Source organism: Panthera tigris, chromosome A1 (genome assembly GCF_018350195.1).
Source record: "Panthera tigris isolate Pti1 chromosome A1, P.tigris_Pti1_mat1.1, whole genome shotgun sequence".
Taxonomy (NCBI): domain Eukaryota; kingdom Metazoa; phylum Chordata; class Mammalia; order Carnivora; family Felidae; genus Panthera; species Panthera tigris.
Window position 1 is genome coordinate 206,477,431 of NC_056660.1, and position 15,015 is coordinate 206,492,445.

General features: G+C 40.2%; 1 protein-coding gene across 1 annotated transcript in view; it reads left to right on the forward strand.

Moving 5' to 3' along the window:
• The first annotated feature begins 5,236 nt into the window (after positions 1 to 5,236).
• The window catches only part of DAB2 (DAB adaptor protein 2), a 69,546-nt gene continuing 59,767 nt past the window's right edge, over positions 5,237 to 15,015 (forward strand). Inside the window, exon 1 of the mRNA XM_015543504.2 lies at positions 5,237 to 5,328. The gene's annotated coding sequence lies outside the window, so the exon portion shown is untranslated. The remainder of the gene's footprint in view (positions 5,329 to 15,015) is intronic.

Sequence of the window (15,015 nt, forward strand, 5' to 3'; positions counted from 1 at the left end):
AAATAAAATCCAGAAAAAAATGTAAAAGATTTGGATTCCTCAATAAAGTCATAACGAAAGAAGGGAGTAAATGTGTCAGGATATCCATTAAACTCTGCTTAGAGTCCCACACAGTAGACTTCAGCAGGTAACTGACGGAAGGGCTGCTTCTCTGGAGGTACATACTCAGCTTTCCCACAAATTGCCAAAAGAAATCTTTCTTAGCATGTCTCAGTCATGTCTCCAATACTATCGTAGCCTGCCCTCGCTAATTTTCACCACCGGCTCAAGGAGAGGTTTTTTTCCTCTTGGACTGAACATTCTACTGTTCTTCTAAAAAATACTTTCCAAATATAGTCCCTCACCTGATTGTACCCAGCCAGAGTTGGTTTGAGACTGGGTTTTGCAAAATCAGGGGTTTTACCCAACAGTGGCTAATTTGGGTTTTGGTTTTGGGGTCGTGGCCTTTAAGAACATGGAGGGCTTCCACTTTCCAAGTTTTCTTAACTGACTGGTGACTCGTCCAGAAACAAGTATCGCTGTTTTTCTTTTCAATGATATCCCCCCCACTTCTGGCAGGGCAGTTCATGAGACCTAATTAAAACATGTTATTTCCACACCACCAAACGAGAAGTCAAACTCACCTTTTGCCTTTACAACTTATGTTGTCAGAGGCCTGGGCGAGGGATTGGGGTAAGGAGCTTTATCAGCTTGCAGCCTATCTTATTTGGAAAACAAAAAACCAAAAACAAGCCCATAACTTTCCTGCACTACTCTGGTTCGTCTTCCATGGCTCTGCTCCCTCTTTTCTCTCGGTGCCAAGAAACACTGATAGCTCGAAGCTCTTACAGTCCTTGGCCCTCATGCTCTGTCAGTCCACCTCAGAACTTCAATCCCATTGCATTCCTTCCCAGACCTGGTGGACGTGTCGTATATGTATTTAACTTACGTGAACCATAATTCATCAACTCTATGACTTCTTTGACTGCAAGATGCACCATTATTTTAACTACCACTAAAAACAGTGAAAATGTTGCCACTTAAAAAGTGTATGCGTACCATCAAATGCATGACACATTCTAACTTCAGAAATATTAAACTGTGCAAAAAATATTTATCTTTGAATCGACGAACTATGGTAATTTAAGGCAAGAAGAAAAGAGAATAGCTTTAAATATCCTTATAAGTGTATGAATAGAACCACCGGCTTTCTCCCATTTTGGTTTCCTCATTGCCTCTAGTACTGCCTTATCTCTCCCTTCCCTTGATTTCTTTATCACCAAAACAAATTTTTTTTTGTCTACTATGTGCAGGTCCTGTGGTAGGTGCTGGGGTCACTAAGTAAACAAGAGACTGTCTTTGTATTCAAGACTCAGTTTCATTGGAGGTGTGGATACGCAAAGCCGCTGAAGAATTACAATAGAGTGACTATCGCTCTACTAGACAGAAGCACAGAACTCTATAGGAGCAGGGAAAGATAACCTAACCCAGTCCAGCAGAGGTTAGGAGAACACTCCAGAAAGAAGGCATCTGAGCCATGATCTCAAAAATAAATAAGAACATTTAGCCATTCAAAGGGAGAAGGCAGATGAGAAAAGAGAGATACTCAGATGAAGAAAACACTAGGCAGTGAGAGAAATGTTAGTATTGTGTTCTGGCAAATGCCAAAGGTTCCAGAAGACTGTAGGACAAAAAGAAGTGAGGTGAGCTAGAAGCAGCTCCTGAATGGCCCGGTCTGCTGTGTGCAGGAGATGAAAATTGATTCTGAGGAAATTGGCAAATCAGTGAAGAGCCTGAGCATAAAGTGACAACATCAGGTAAATCCTTTATTTTCATTTGTCTTACTTTCTCTTTGTGAGAATAAGATTAATTATGAATAATGATTTGGATCTTCCCTCTGCCTTGGCTTCTGAAGTTGTACCATCATTGTACTGGATAACCACTTTTGTTTTTTCCTTCTGGAGATGGCTATCTATCCATTTTGATATATTTTCTTTAGTACATTATATATTTTTTCCCTCTAGTATCTCTTTCTGAAAGTTCCACCAGTCAGATTTTTGGCTTCTGAGATTGATCTTTGATTTTTATCTTCTTCAAAATTTCTGTCTCCCCATCTTATGGTTCTACGTCTGGGAACACTCCTAGAATTTATCTCCCAATGCTACTACTCCTATTTTTATGGGAAAAGTAGCACTACTGTATTTTTAATTCCTGAGAACTCTATTGGGTTTCTTTCTTTCTTTCTTTCTTTCTTTCTTTCTTTCTTTCTTTCATTTTCTTTAATGTTTATTTTTGAGAAAGAGAGACAGACGGGGCATGAGCTGGGAGGGGCAGAGAGAAAGGGAGACACAGAATCTGAAACAGGCTCCAGGCTCTGAGCTGTCAGCACAGAGCTTGACACGGGGCTCGAACTCATGAACCATGAGATCTTGACCTGAGCTGAAGTTGGACACTTAACCGACTGAGCCTCCCAGGTGCCCTGGGTTTATTTTTTTTTCTTTACAGCAATCTGTTATTGTTTACGGACTTAATAGCTTCCCAAGAATATTCTTCTCAAAGAATATTAATAAACATTTTTAGCATCTGCATGATCCCTGCATTATCTCCATTTTCTTTTTTTCCCCCTGATTTCTCCTTGTTTACTTTGGTTCCTCTCTTCATGATGAGGACTTACCTTAACTTTCTGGTGATCCAAGGTTGTTCCTAGTTAAGAGTGGGACTTTGAAATCTGAGTGGAAGCTACGTGCAGACACACACAGGTTTAGTTGACTTCCCTGCAGGGGGGTTGTACAGACACCTGGCCATTTTGTCAGGGTTTCCAAACCACTAGTCTTGCCTCTAATCTTTTACCTCTGACAGCATCCTGGTTGTGGTGTTATGTGCATGTGAAGGGAAAGGGGACTGGAGGATTAAACTATTCTAGAGGCTTCTAATAAGAGCAGACTTTTATTAGTTCCCTTGTGTTGTGTCATGACTCTAGCCTTCACTCATCTGTCACCGTGTCTGGTGTCTTTGAATCACCAGCCACTCCCATCCGGTTTCTCTAGTTAATGAATGATGTTCATGGTAATGATGGGCAAAGTGGGAAGTGTTGTAGGCATGAATGTTCTGTTCATGGCGGGCGCTGGGGAATTAGAAGGACCTTTTAGGGTTCCATTCCTTGGACAGGACCAACTTATATAATCTTCCCATCTACTCCTGGGTCCAGCCCCATGCCTCAACCCTCCATCTACCACACTGGCTGCTGCTGGGAGCTAAGCCTCTCCAGGGTTCTGAAGTGTGAACTGCTTTCACCACAGTTACTGTGCTACCTGTGTGGACATGAGGTCTGGATTCCCCTGCCCTAAGAAGTCAACGTCTACAATTTCATCCATGTCTGTCACCCAGCAATTTGTTCAAATAGCTTGCCTGCTGAAGCCCTCTTCTGTTCTTTTTGTTGTATTAGGTTTGATAGCCTTTTATTTATTTGAGTTTAGTGGAGGCTTGGGAGACAGAGGGGGTAAACATGTGAGTTCAATATGTCTTCTTAAACTCGGTGCCATATTTGCAATTTAGATTTGCAAAGTTGTAGCTCGAGTAATTCCTGAGGCTCATGTATGGAATAAATATATTTTCTGAGCCATAAATCAATAAGCGTGATCTGAACATTATGAGAGACAGAAAGACATTGGAAGTCAGAGCTCTCCTGAAAAATTAAAGTTGCACAGTCGTAGTTCCTAGCTAACACCTACTCTCTGCTTTCTTCTATTTTCATACTATTTTTGGCCTTAGTTAAATTTTCGAAAATCATAAGCCAAGCTGGAATAATAAGATGCCTGGAACACTTGAATCCAGGCAGCTTTCGCTCATGATCCCAACTTTCGCACTCTGATCCCCCAGATGCTGTCACTGGTACTTCATGGAATTTATACGCACAATTTCAGGCTTTGGCTGTTTTTTTTTTTAAATGTTTATTTATTTATTTTGATAGAGAGAGAGAGAGAGAGAGAGAGAGAGAGAACCTACAGGAGAAGGGCAGAGACAGAGGGAGACAGAGGATCCGAAGCAGGCTCCAGGCTCTGTGCTGACAGCAAAGAGCCCGATATGGGGGCTCGAACTCACAAACCGTGAGATCATGACCTGAGTCTAAGTCAGATGCTCAACTGACTGAGCCACCCAGGTGCCCCGGGGCAGATTTTTAATCTAGATAAGGGTCAACTTTTCTACTTGCGGCTCAGAAGGACTTTTTTTTTTGTTTTTTTTTTTGGGTTTTTTTGTTACTTTTGCATGTTTGACACAGCACAACTGAGCCAACAACTCAGATTTTTAAAAATCGCCCTCGGCAGCAGGTCCAGTTGGTTAATCCAGTATTTACTATTCTTTGACTGATTGTTCGGTTTCCTCCCTTTTCCTTATAACCTTCTCAACAAATGCATTCCCCCCAGGCAAGGCCTGGAGAGAGTCTCCAACGCTGGTATCCTCCCCAAGGAAGGAAGCAGTTTTATTTAAAATGTCACAATAAACCTTTGGTGTGGGTGGTAAGAAGCTGAGGCCATGAGGAGGCTGGCACTGAAAGAAATAAAGATAATTCAGCACGTCACCAGCAAGAATTTAGAAGCTTGCGAAGACAGGAGGGAGCAAACAAAAAGCATTTCGAAACCACTCTGCACAGGAAAAAATAGGAATTTGAGGATAAGAAAAAGTATGGCTCTGCAAAGGAGCAAAGAGTAAGACTTTTAATCATTGGGACGTCAAATATTCAAATACACGTGTGTGTGGTATACATGTCACAACAAATAAATATGTATTTTTCGTATTTGTTAACACAATACAATATATATTTAACTCATATACAGGTCAATATATGTATGTCAAAATAAATCCCGTTCGTTTCCACACACCTTCGGAAAAGACACCCAAAGTCTTGATTTAGGTGGATTTCCTAAGGGAGTTAGAGAGCACTGATCAAGGAAGGATGTTGAGTTTGACAGGGTACAAAAAGAAGTGGCAGATGAGGAACAGCAGAGTAAAAACCATGAACTGGAAAAAAAAAAAAAAAAAAAAGCAGAAACAACAGCTTCAAGCCAGCAGTGGCCAGGACAACTGTAAATCATCTCCCCTGAAAATCCACGGAGAGACAGGAAGGAACTCGAGGTTCCCATTCTAAATTCATAATACATCAGCTGACATCTGGGTTAGTTTTATGCAATGTCTCGGAGCCTAAAAGAAAGGTAAGCGAAACTTGCCGAAGGAAGCAGTATCTTATACTCTGTCTGCGTTTGATGAGGAGCAAACAGAAAAAAGTATTTAGCCTAAGTAAGGACACGATAGAATGGCTCAGGAGATCCCCTTTGCAGAAAGTGGCCCAGGGTAAGTTGGGGCAGGGAGAAGTGGTGTTGGGGAAGGAATGTAAGTAGAGAGTGGGAGACGGGGCTGGATGGCCCCCAAGGTCCTTTAAGATCCTGAGAGTCCAGGGTTCCAAGAGCTGTGCGGACTCCAACCTCTCCACTTTTCCCCAAACGTAACTAACATAACTAACGTCAGACTGATGTTGTGTGTATGCCTCAAAGCTCTCTTAGTGAAGTTCAACAGCACCCCATGGTAGTCCTGATTCTTGTTCAAGCCAGTGGTGGGGAAATAGAGGTCTTGCAAAAACTATGCTATTATTTCCTGTTGGATAAACTCTGTCATTCTCTAAAAACACCAGAAGGAGAAAGGAACAAGGGTCCAAAGTGGAAAAGCTTCCAAAACCAGGAAGAAGTTGGCCAGCTTGGAAGGGCAAGAATAGCCTCTTACACAGAGGCCTCCTCCTGGTCCGGACCGGGTTTTTGTTTCTGTGAAAAGGGTCAGCGTGCTAAACTATTATTTGTATATGTGATGCTTTCTCGTAAGCACGCTCTAAGGACTTGCATTTTAATTCAAGATGCTGTCTTTATTTTAGGGAGAAATCAGTTAAAAGGGTCGGCACTAACCTGTCATTTTCCTCTTCTATTTTAAAGCTCTCTGTATGGGAGTTAACTTCTCCCAAAACAAGCATTTGGAAAATTCCTGGTTAGGCCGCTTGCTTGTTTTGTGAATGATGTTTGTGGTCAGCTATAACATATATAGCATGCCTTCTTCGTATTGCTGTCTTTTTCATGCATGTTTTTCTTATTTTGGCATTTTTATGGAAGTGATTAAATATTATTTGGTCTCAAGCTGGTGTAGAAATTGTGGAGATGTAGAAAATACTCTCTAGCTGAAATCCAACATACACATACCCACACAATCATAAACACACACACATATGCACGCAGCATTTCTAAAGTATGTCCAGATAGCTTTTGTTCAATTCTTTACTTCTTCTCTTCTTCCTTCCTTCCTTCCTTCCTTCCTTCCTTTCATGTGGAGGGAAGGAAATGAAAGCAAATACGATTTCCATTTCATTTTCGGCTTGCTTTCTGATAGACACAGCATTGTTTGGATGTCCAGGCCTCCAGCTTTTACCCAGAGGTAAATGTTGGAGAAATGTTGTTTCCAGTCTTATTCCGAATGACTGAAATATTTTTGCAAGGTGTCACTTTCCAAGCTTTCATTAATGTTCACAAGTTTCAATAGCAAGTTAGAATGTTTCAGTAACTTTTAAGGGATATTCTTTCCCCACCCCACCCCACCTTTCAAAAATAAATATAAAATTAAGCTGAAGAGAAAGTAAATCCTGGTATCTAGATAAAAAACTCATGACACACTGATTAGTATTTAATAAGTTCCAAAAAGTATCCCCAAGAAGTAGAATGTTTCTTATTCTATTAAATCAGTCGTATACAGTGTTATGTGACAAAATCTAACAATTTTAGGAGAAACTGTGTTTTGTTCTTAGAAAATTCAACTTCTATTGACACTGAGCAAAGAGGAGTATGGAAGAGTAAAATTGGGACATAAGCCAGAATAAATTTTCTGTGAGAAATTCTATCAGATGACTTAAAAAGTCTATTCAATATTCGATATCACCTGTAGACATAATGAGAGAAAAAAATCTATTCCACTTAATTACTTCTTAGAAGGTTTAATTGGGATACTGGTTTGCTTGCTCTATATTTCAGGAGTTGGGTCTGCATGATATTTATGTTATAACTAAGAGATTATTATATATTTGGAGATACTTTTTCAAATACTTTCTATACGTAATTATAATAATGATTGAAGACATATTAAAAAAATTTCTTTACTTATCCATATTATTTAGTTGCTAGGAGACAAATATAAAGCATCTAATATGATTAAACAGGTTATAATCCACTTTTAATTTCACAATGAGAATTGCTTTGGGGTATGTATTTATTCAGACTCTATAGATATATTGTGTACTCAGTGCAAATAATACCTATCTTTCTCTGCATGGTGTTTGCAATTTGGAGAAGGGTTAATAAACATATCTTACTGACTAAGCATGTTGAAGCTCCCCTAAAAAAGTAAGATGATCACTAGCTCAGAGCATTGTCAAATTATTTGCAATTTAAGATATATTATGACTTACATAAATCCATTGAAAGCAAAATGTTTAATCCTCTTCTTTGTGTTCAAAATATGTAATGATATGATTTTATACAACATTTCTGGCATGATAAATTTTATCTTTTATCATCGTATGCAGGGCAAGTATTTTTCAAACTGAAGAATGCTGCACACACAGAGTAGTTATTTGCCATAAGACACAAAGTAGTGGCTGTGCCATTATGAGCCACAAGGTCAGCTATACCCCAGGCCAGCGTACCCTCTATTGGAGTGGAAAAAAGACCTTCTCTACTGAGGAACTCGAACTTGAACCTTCTTTGCCATGAATAAATTATCTTACGATCTTTGTGTCCTCATTAACATTTGTGTTCTTTAACATATCATCTTCCATTATATTTTAAGAAGATCCATTCAGATAAATATCTTTACTTCCTTCTTTAACTAACAAAATACTGTTATAGCTTTAAAAAATGTTTTTATTGTGTCCAGACTTATATGGCTGTTCAGTTTGGAGACTGTTCAATGATAATGAATAGTACAAATTCTTCAAAAAGATTATTTCAGCCCCAAATGTTTCCCAATCCAAAGAGTAAGTTCTTCACCTGATTCATCTCAGGTTTTGGTGTGTGTGTGTGTGTGTGTGTGTGTAGTACTTTGTTGCCAACTCTATTTCTATTCTATCTTTATTCCCTCACATTGTTTTCCTTGCTTGGATCCAAGTCTCTATCTCTTCCTATGACTTTTACTCAGGACTGCCATAACCGGTGAGCATTCCTCAGCTAAGAAGAACCAGATGGCCATGAAGAGATGTTAATGTTTCCCTCACATGTCCTCTGGGCAATCTTTCTTCACAAGGGACAAGTGTGCTAACTTACCACTGCTCTGAGACTTATACTAATCCAAATAACAAAGGACAGTTGTCCTATCTTGATGGCAGACATGAGGCAGAAGAATCCTACCTTTATGCAGCAAAAAGTCGACTGGTTTGGAGAACAAATTGTTTGGAGAAAGCCCTAAGTTGTACTATATCTTATATATACAGTGCCATTTATTATATATACAGTAGTACCAAAATAATTTTCTGATTCAATTACAGTGTTTTAGGCAAAATAGAAACATAAGGCATTATGATTTTACATTATAATGCTCCAAGATACTTGGAGATTAAAAAGAGTATGCATCTAGCAAAATACAAAAAATAGGAAAATTAATAGCATCTGTGCTAAGAGAGACATTAGGGATAATTCAAAACTCTAATATATATATCCTCTTCCTTCTCCTTCATCAAATGTTTAGGAGGTCATTCCGAGTAGTTTAAAGTTGACTTGGCAGGGTAATAAGAGTTAGAAGAATTTATTTGAATCTTGGCACCTTCACGAGGAATCTACATGCCCTTGAAGGAGTATCCCTGATTCTCTGAGACCCATTTTTATCACCTTCAAAATGAGGACAATTATACTTCTCTAACCTGCAACAAGGATATAAGGATCCAATGAGAACATTTTTGAAAGTTTATTAAACTATAAAGTTATATGCAAAAATGCATAATCAGCATCATCTTCGTGAAGGTCAAAGTTCTATCCCATTCCTTTTCTGTTCCCTGGTTAGAGGTGCCACTCATGCTGGAGCGACAGAAGGATAAGGAAGAGAAGTGATGCCCTCCCCACCCTCAAGACATCAGCAGTACCTTCAAAATGTAGAATTGCCTTTTGCAGCTCTATCCTGACTACCAAAGACACTCCCAAAAGAAAATCTACTTAAAGCTTTGTAGATTAATTCCTTAACTTTATCAAGCCAGGAAAAAGAAAAAAAAACAAACCCTGTAACATCTCATCAGACAAGCACATGACAGCAATACAGGCCTCTTTCTAGGGCTCAGGAGCCAGACTTTGTACCTATTTGTTCTCCTCGCCCCCGTGGTGTGAAGCAGACAGGAAAGGCAGGTCATTTTGCAAATCATCTGACTCCAGCCTGAAATCAGTAACCCAGAAAAAAAGCACTTGGGAACATAGGGCCATCAAAGAGGGGCCCAGGCCTGGGCCTTCTGATAAGGCTTAATGTTGAGTAGACAGTGGTTATTAGGACTCCATGGATCCGTGATCCTGGAAGGCGCCCCTCCGGCACGCATGTCTGGGTCTGCTCTGGAGGGGAGCTAGGGAAACAAAGCCATTCTTTCAGTTAGGGGGGTGCCAGGATATCCAGAATCTGAATTTGGGGCTTCTAAAGGCTGAAAGAATAATGGTTTTTAAAATAGCTCCATGTGGGAAGCTCTCTGAGCTAAGCATGGAATCCTAGGGAGTGGAGCCACGACTTCTTTACAGACAGCACCCAAGTGGTAAACCAGCAGTAACAGGCTTATGGAAAATGTTGCATGAAGGGCACCTGAGTGGCTCAGTCAGTTAAGCATCTGACTCTTAGTTTTGGCTCAGGTCATGATCTCAGGGTCGTGGGATCGAGCCACACATTGGGCTCCACGTTGAGTCTCTCTCTCTGTCTCTGTCTGCTTCTCCCTCTCCCTCCCCCTCCCCCTCTTTCCCCTGCTTGCACGCTCTCTCTCTCTAAAATAATTAAAACAAATGTTGGATGAATGAATGAGTGAATGAATTATGAACAAATGAACTATATGAAACAACTAATGGTGCCAGTGATCTTTAATTCTTTGTATTGCAGAAATTTTCAAATATAAACAAGAATGTAGAGAATTGTACATTGAACCCCTACATACCCATCACTCTGCTTCAACAATCTTGTTTTGTCTATTCCCCCTCAATTTGGGGGATGGAGTAAGTTATTTTATTTTTTTAATGTTTATTTATTTTTGAGAGAGAGAGAGAGAGAGAGAGAGAGAGAGAGAGCGCAAGTGTGGGAGGGGCAGAGAGAGAGGAAGACACAGAATCTGAAGCAGGCTCCAGACTCTGAGCTGTCAGCACAGAGCCCCAACATAGGGCTTGAACTCATGAACCGCAAGATCACGACCTGAGCCAAAGTCAGGCGCTTAACCTACTGAGCCACCCAAGAGCCCCTGATGCTTTTTAAAAGATCACTTCTGTGATATGCTGTAGAAAATACACAGCTAACTGTGAAGTCTATTTGAAGTATACTGAAGCCTGTCAATATATCTACCAGGTTAGGGGAAATATAGATAGAAGATCAAATTAAATGACACCACCAGCCATGTCAACAAATCCATAATGTGGTACATTAAACTGGATAAATGGACAGTTTTCTCCAACAAGTCAATGGTGTTAACAAAATAGAGTGGTGTAGGGTGGGAAAAACTGCTATAGATTTATAGACAATTTAAAAGACAAACTATTCAATTTTCTGTTTGATTTTTGAATCTTGCTTAGGTTATGAGTCTAGCAAATAATATATTAAGAGATATTTTTGAGACAGAGGAATCAGGATTTTACAAGACATTAAGAATTACTGTTAATTTTGTCAAGTGTGTGAATGCATTGTCTAGCCTGTTTAGATGCCAAGTATAGAATATAACAGGTTCCTATTCTGGACCTACTAGAAATCAGATCCTCAAATTAAACGATATATGTCCTCTCTTTTTGGCTTTACTTGTTTTAATGGATCTGTAATCAGTGTAGTAACTAACTACATGCAGCTATTTTTTTAAGTTTATTTATTTTCAGAGAGAGAGAGAGAAAATGAGCAGGGGAGGGGCAGAGAGAGAGAGAGAGGGAGAATACCAAGCAGGTTCTGCACTGTCAGTGGGGAGCTTGATGCAAGTTTCCAACTCACGAACCATGAGATCGTGACCTGAGCCAAAACCAAGAGTCAGATGCTTAACTGACTGAGCCACCCAGATGCCCCATGCAGCTATTTTGTTGAACCTGGAACAAGAGGAACCATAGAAGTCAGACAAGTTTAGTGGGTGTTCTCCTCGCTAAAGTAGGAATATCACAGAGGCAAAGATAAAGATTTCTGGTTGGCAAGAATAGGTGAGAAGGGAAAGCTAAATCACGTTTGAAGATTACAATGATTTGCTGGTAGTTACAGTCAATGAAACATGTTGCTTATGGGAAGTTAGAAATCATCAGGCTCTGTCAGGATAGGTGCTACGGGGAAAGCATAAATCAGAGAGGAGGGAATAAGGATAAGGTAGTAGGGCAGCAACTGAAAATTGATTGGTTTCGTTAGCTTTCTCGAGCTGCTGTAACAAACTATTAAAATCTAGGTGGTTTAAAACAAGAGAGATTTATTCTCTCACAAATCAAGGAGGTGTCAGGGCCCTGCTTCTTCCAAAGGCTCCAAGGAAGAATCTGTTCGATGCTTCTCTCCTAGCTCCTGTTAACAGCCTCCGTCCTGGGTGTACCCAGGCTGGCCAGCTGCATTGGCCCAACCTCTGCCTCCATCTTTACATCATCTTCTTTCCTGTGTGTCTGTGTCCAATTTCCCTTTTATCATAAGGACACCAGTTGTCGGATTTAGGGCCGATCCTAATCCCATATGACCTTATCTTAACTAGATTACATCTGCAAAAACCCTATTTCCAAATAAGGTCACTTTCACAAGTTCCAGGTGGACATGAACTTTAGGAGGACCCTACTCAACCCGAAACCATGGTCACAAATACTCTCCATGAGAAGGTGACGTTTGAACGACTACCAAAACTACTTAGAAAGCTTAGAAGTCATGAATCCAGAGGAAGACAGCCCAGCAAAGAGCAGCAAGTGTGAAAGTCTGAGATATGAATGGGCCTGGGGTGTAAAGTGAGTGAAGGGAAGATTAGCAGTTACAAAGTAATGGAAGGGAGGGCAGTTCAATACAGCCTTGGAAGCCATTTCTAAGGACATTGGCTTTGACTCTGATGGAGATGAGAATTATTGAAGGGTTCTAAACAAAAGTGTGAAATTACTGAACATTTTTCATGAGACCACTAGCTGCTATATGGACTAGACTGTGGGAGGGATAAGAGCAGAAGCAGTGAGAGGTTATTTCAATAGTCCACGTGAGAAATGATGATAGTTTGGACTATAGTGGTAGCAGTGGCAGAACTTGGAAGCTATTGGGTGATAAGAGTAACACACAAAAATGTCCCAAAAATTGTTTCCCATTAATACTTATCTCTGTTATTATCAGGTGTCTTGTCACCTCTTAGTATTCATTCCAGAGGATGGAGGCAAGCACCAAAATTTAAGAATTGCTTTTATGAGAAAATCTTAAAATGAGAAATGACCATTTCCTTTGTCCTGCAGTTAACATAGACAGCTATCATAGGGCCTGGTACTTACCAAGAATTTGTTATTTTACATGCATCCCTATATCATTTAGCCCTCGAAATAAGCCTGTACCACAAGCATTGTTTTCCATTTCGCACAGTAGAAACGTAAAGTTTAGAGACTTTAAGCAGTTTATCCAATCATACAAATAGTTAATGCCAGAACCAGGATTCTAATGTAGGTATTCTGAATCTCCATCCCAAGTGATTTTCATTATATTGCAGTGAGACAGGAAAACAAAGTCATTATTCTATTTAAGTAGCTAATCACTGTGGTCCCGATCTTTAAACACCGTGTTCCAGAGAGACTTTACTTGATGTTCTTCATTTATAGATGGTTGATTAATTAATTTGACTGATTATAATTATTGACCAGGAAAATTGTGAAAAGAGACCCTTCAGTAGTCAATGTATTAGGAGAGAAAACAGCTAGTCTACACCTTATAACAGGGTGTGCCAGAGGCTCAGAGGAGCTGAATTGCAGCGCAGATCTCTTTCCATCTCTATATTCAGTGACATCACATGACACCTTGAAATAAGCTACAGTGGGGGTAGTTACTCCTTGCAAATCAGCAAGCACAGTGAACCTGAGCTGTTTTTATTCATAGACCAGATTTAAAAACAAACTGTTGTCTATAATTCGAATTCAATAACAACAAAATATAAAGGTGTGTGCGTGAGAGAGAGAGAGAGAAAGAGAGAGAGAGGGAGGGAGGAAGGGAGAGAGGGAGGAAGAGAGGAGGGAAAAAGAGAGATGAGACAGTGTGATCAAATTACTGGGTGTAGTTAATGTCTAACATTAGTTTAAAAACTGCCTCAATATAAACCAAAATAACAGAATGCGTCCACTTGACAGATAAACACATTTAAAGTTTATGATTACACATTTCCTGGTCAGCCTCGGCAAAATGACTTTAGGACTTGAGCATTCTCAGCAACAACTGCGGAGTTCTGGACTGGGTTTTCCTCCCTCCAAACCCACACCCAGCCTAACTTTCCCAGGTGGTGTTTCTTCCACAAACACACTTTCGGTGAGCTCAGTTCTTCCACGGAAGGCTGCAGCAACAGCAATCCGGGTAGAGGCCCACTCATGGGTTTCAGGAGCTTGGGCGTCTCTCCCAACAGAAGCAAGCGATGAGGTTTCTTTCCCTGTGCTGGCCTGGAAGAATGTTCTTTTACCAAAGATGGGAGAAGCATCAGTCTCAATATTAACCAGAACAAGTATGCTTTCCCTGGCACGGGGGAAAAATCAGGGTAGCTCCATTTAGAGGGAGTGCTGATGTCTGAGAGCCAGGTAGAAATTGTCTGGAATGTTATTGGTAGTTTGTATTGTCCCCACAGCTTGTATCTTTCACCAGAATTTCTTTGAAAAATAGCAGCTTATCTAATAAACACACACACACACACACACACACACACACACACATCTGCTACCACCGCTACTTCTACCTTCTCATTCTTAACACCTTCCTCAGAGAAACACTCCTTTTCAGTGGCCCTTCACTGTTGTGCTCAGTGTATAACTTCCCATTGTCTCTCTCTCGGGTCCAGACCCAGGCTTAGGGTCAGCACAGAACTTTCTCCTTATGGTCAAAGTCTAGACACCAGGGACAGACGTCCTGGAAAGTGTGCCGAGGTCATGATCAAAGCCAGAAACATGAGTCCAAATGAATCCATTGATCCAGGGAGGAAAGAAAAAAAAACTGGGGCTGAGGTACAAAGCCAAAGGGGGACAGAGAAGGACAAGGGGCCTGGAGGTGGAAGAGTCACAGGAGCAAGGGAGCGGAACGTGATCTGCGTGCACTCCAAAGTTGCGTTGGGCAGTTAATGTCACCTGCAGCCTTTTCGTTTCTTTATAAAATTCTAATGAGCATGGGCATTGCATGGGGGTTAAGCCACAAACCCTGGGACCTGAATACCTGGGTGTGAAGCCTGGCTCTGCCATTAAGTAATTTTGTGACTTTAATCAGCTTCCGCAGTTTCCTCCTCTGTAAAATGGTGCTAACAATAGGTTTTAACTTACAGCAGTGTTATGAGGTTAAGTAGATTAATATCTATAAAGTGCTTAGATGAGCATCTGTGTAAAGAGATGAAAAGTAAAACAATATTCACCCATGTACCTGACATCAAGCCTTAGGAAAAAGAAAAAAATACCAGTATAATTAGACCTCCTTTTAATTCATCCTTCTTTCTTCTTTCCAAGGAAACCACCATCTTGAATTTGTGATTTATCACTCTTGGGCATCTATATATTCATTTATATGAATAGTTGTATCTCTAAGTAATGAGTAATTTTATTTTTCATATTTTAAACCATATATAAGTGGCAT